The 4397-nt window shown below is 40.4% G+C and overlaps 1 non-coding gene across 1 annotated transcript; it reads left to right on the forward strand.

Moving 5' to 3' along the window:
* Window positions 1-889: 889 nt before the first annotated feature.
* Window positions 890-980, forward strand: LOC133243613 (small nucleolar RNA SNORD86). Its single transcript, XR_009735163.1, has one exon. It is a non-coding gene; the product is annotated as a small nucleolar RNA SNORD86 (small nucleolar RNA).
* Window positions 981-4397: the final 3417 nt, after the last annotated feature.

Consider the following 4397-nt stretch of genomic DNA (forward strand, 5'->3'; position numbering starts at 1 on the left):
GAAGGAAAGTTATGACCAACCTAGATAGCATATTCAAAAGTAGAGACATTACTTTGCCAACAAAGGTCCGTCTAGTCAAGGCTATGGTTTTTCCTGTGGTCATGTATGGATGTGAGAGTTGGACTGTGAAGAAGGCTGAGCACCGAAGAATTGATGCTTTTGAACTGTGGTGTTAGAGAAGACTCTTGAGAGTCCCTTGGACTGCAAGGAGATTCAACCAGTCCATTCTGAAGGAGATCAGCCCTGGGATTTCTTTGGAAGGAATGATGCTAAAGCTGAAACTCCAGTACTTTGGCCACCTCATACGAAGAGTTGACTCATTGGAAAAGATTCTGATGCTGGGAGGGATTTGGGGCAGGAGGAGAAGGGGACGACAGGGGATGAGATGGCTGGATGGCATCACTGACTCGATAGACGTGAGTCTGAGTGAACTCCGGGAGTTGGTGATGGACAGGGAGGCCTGGCGTGCTGCGATTCAGGGTTCGCAAAGAGTCAGACATGACTGAGTGACTGATCTGATCTGATCTGAGACCAAAGCCCGAGAGGCAGTCCTATCTGCCAGGAAATCTGACAGAAGTCACACCACCTATACCCTTGGCAGCGGGTCCAACCATTACACACAAAATTGTGGACTCAGCAGTGCAACTGTTGCTTGGCTCCAACTCAACTCAACTGCGATCCTAGAAGTAGTCCTGTTAGTTTAGGGACCCAGCAGACCTTTACATGTAAAAATCAGTCTTTAAAGACTGAAAAAAGTTGTCTGCACCTGCCAGTGTATTGATATCCAAGCAAAATTACACAGATCATACAGAGTAAGACAAACATACCATCAAAGGTAACTAAGAAAGCTCTAGTAACTGACCTTAAAGAAATGGAGATCCATGAACTGATTAACAATGGATTCAAAACAATTACCTTCTTTCTGACCTATACTGACCTCTGCAATGCTGGTGAAGGCTAATGCTGGTGTCTGAGTGATTCTCTGGGCCCAGCAAAGAGACCAAATTTCCAGAGCCTTGAAGACAATGGATAACACCCCAAAATATGAACTCATTTTCCATTCTACTTTCATTGACTAAGCAGCTACCAAGAACAAAGCCTACATTTCCCAATATCTGGCAAACAAATGCAGTATTGCCTCACGAATTGATTGCTTCTCTGATGTACACCCACCAGTGTATTTGGGGAAAAGCTTCTAGAACATGTTGAGGAGTGTCTGTCCTTTTGTGAGACTGGAGAGATTCCACAAAAGAATCTGCATGTCTTGAAGGAGGCAATGATTCAGGCAGATGAAGCAGCAGCTAAGATTACTAGGAAGCTAGAGAAACAGGAGAGGAAATGCTTGAAGACGGAAAAGAAAAGGCTGGCTTCAGTTTCCCTGGCATCTTCAGAAAGCAGTAGTGCCCCAGAGGAGTGTGAGGAGACAAGTGAAAGCCCCCAAAAATGAAAAAGAAAAAGTCCCAGAAGGATTCTCAGGAGGATGGAAGACCCATATGCCTCCTTTTCCAAACTGCAGAAAAAAATCTTTTTCGAAGGAGGACCTAGTTAGTAGTAATCTTGAAGAGACAGCTGGCAGTGGAATCTTCCCAAGGGGAAGAAATCTTTCCCCAAAGAGGAACCAGTTAGTGACTCTGAAGAGTCAGGAGACTAGAGGGTCCCCAATTAAAAGAAGAAATTGTCTTTCAAGGAGAAGTTACTCAGTAGTGGAACTGAAGAGGTTACTGCCAGAGACAGCAGCAGCTCCAAGAAAAAGAAAAAGCTCTCAAAGCTATCCCAGGAATATTAGAATGGACATCTCTCTCTAACTTGGGGAGATATTTCCCAACACATTTTCTAGAGCCCAATAAAAATAAAAACAAACAAACAAAAAACAACTACCTTAAAGAAGCTCAGTGAACTATTGGGTTGACCAAAATTTTCATTGTTTCATTCAGTAAGATGGCTCTAGTAGCACTTGGTTGTCTTTAACTGTCAAAACAGTATCCTCCAATTAAAATAAATACATAAATTAAAACAAAATATGATTAGATAGTATTTTGACAACTGTCATGTCAATTTGCACTAAAAATCATTTCAAATTTGTTAGCTTTTATGTAGAATTTTAATATTGAAGATGGAAGGAAAAAGCAACATTTTTGGCATAACATGCTTTATTGTTTCAAGAAAGGAAAGAATGCAACTGAAATGAAAAAAAAAAAAAGATTTGTGCAGTTTATGGAGAAGGTGCTGTGACTGAACTAACATGTCAAAAGTAGTTTGCAAAGTTTAATACTGGAGATTTCTCACTGGACAATGCTTCACAATTGGTAGACCATTTAAGTTAGTGATCAAATCGAGGTATTACTTGAGAACAATAAATTATATATCAATCAGGAGATGGCCAACATACTCAAAATATCCAAATCAAGTGTTGAAAATTATTTGCACCAGCTTGGTTATATTCATTGCTTTGATGTTTGGGTTCCGCATAAGTTAAGTGGAAAAAAAAATAAAAAAGAAACCTTCTTGATGGCATTTCTGCATACAATTTGTTCCTTAAACATAACAAAAGCATTTCATTTTTAAAATAAATTGCAATGGGTGATGAAAAATGGATAGTGTACAATAATGTGGGATGGAAGAAATTGTGGGACAAGTGAAATGAACCACTGCCAACCACACCATAGGCCAAAGTTGAATGAAGTGTATATAGTGGGATTGGAAGAGAGTCTTCTATTATGAACTCTTTCCATAAAACCAATTAATTGCAAGTACTGCTCCCAATTTGGAGAAGGCAATGGCACCCCACTCCAGCACTCTTGCCTGGAAAATCCCATGGGCGGAGAAGCCTGGTGGGCTGCAGTCCATGGGATCGAGAAGAGTCGGACACGACTGAGCGACTTCCCTTTCACTTTTCACTTTCCTGCATTGGAGAAGGAAATGGCAAACCACTCCAGTGTTCTTGCCTGGAGAATCCCAGGGACGGTGGAGCCTGGTGGGCTGCCGTCTATGGGGTCGCACAGAGTCGGACACGACTGAAGCGACTTAGCCACAGTAGCAGCACTGCTGCTACCAATTAGACACACTGGAAGTAGCACTTGATGAAAAGCATTCAGAATTAATTAACATAAAATGCCTAATTTTCCATCAATTTGATGCTATGACCAGGCAAAAATGGTTACAGTTTGGCTGGGAAGTTCTGATTCATCCACCATACTCACCAAACATTGCAGCTTCAGATGCCCATTTATTTTGGACTTTACAACATTCTCTTAATGAAAAAAAAAAAAAAAATGCATTCCCTCAGTCAGTTAAGTTCAGTCGCTCAGTCATGTCTGACTCTTTGCGACCCCATGGACTGCAGCATGCCAGGCCTCCCTGTCCATCACCAACTCCAGGAGTTTACCTAAACCCATGTCCATTAAGTTGGTGATGACATCCAACCATCTTATCCTCTGTTGTCCCCTTCTCCTCCTGCCTTCAATTTTTTCCAGCATCAGGGTCTGTTCAAATGAGTCAGCTCTTCACATCAGGTGGCTAAAGTACTGGAGTTTCAGCTTCAACATCAGTCCTTCCAATGAACATTCAGGACTGATTCCCTTTAGGACTGCATTCCCTGGAAGACTGTAAAAAGCACCTGGAAGAGTTCTTTGTTCAAAAAGATAAAAAGTTTAGGGAAGATGAAATTATAAAGTTGCCTGAAAAGTGGCAGAAAGTAGTGGAAGAAAATGGTGAATATGTTGTTCATTAAAGTTCTTGGTGAAAATGAAAAATGTGTCTTTTATTTTTACTTAAAAAAATGATAGAACATTTTGACCAACCCAATACAACAGGACAGAGATTAAATAAAATCAAGAAGAAAATACATGAACAAAATGAGAAATTTAATAAGGAAATTGTTGCTGTTTAATCACTAAGTCATGTCCAACATTTTTTATCATCTCCTGGACTGTAGCCCACCAGGCTCCTCTGTCCATGGGTTTCCCAGGCAAGTATACTGGAGCAGGTTGCTATTTCCTCCTCCAGGTGATCTTCCTGACTTATGGATCAAACCAGCATCCCCAGCAGTGGCAGGTGGATTCTTTACAATTGAGCCACTAAGGAAGCCATAATTAATAAACAGAAGCCATTAAAAAATTCTTAAATAGAAGGATATAGTGACTGAACTGAAAAATAAAATAGAAGTCTCAATAGCAGACTCAATCATATAGAAATAAGAATCAGCTAACTCGAAGACAGGCCATTTCAAATTATCCAGTCACAGAAGCAAAAATGATTTTTAAAAAGAGAGTGAAAAAAAAGTGAGGAATAAATGCAAAATTTAGGCAACATCATCGAGTGTAGTACTATGTGCATAAAGGGGATACAAGAAGGAGAAAAAGACAATGGGACTGAAAGTTTATTTAAAAACAATGTCT

This window comes from Bos javanicus, chromosome X (assembly GCF_032452875.1).
Source record: "Bos javanicus breed banteng chromosome X, ARS-OSU_banteng_1.0, whole genome shotgun sequence".
NCBI classification, from domain to species: Eukaryota; Metazoa; Chordata; class Mammalia; order Artiodactyla; family Bovidae; genus Bos; species Bos javanicus.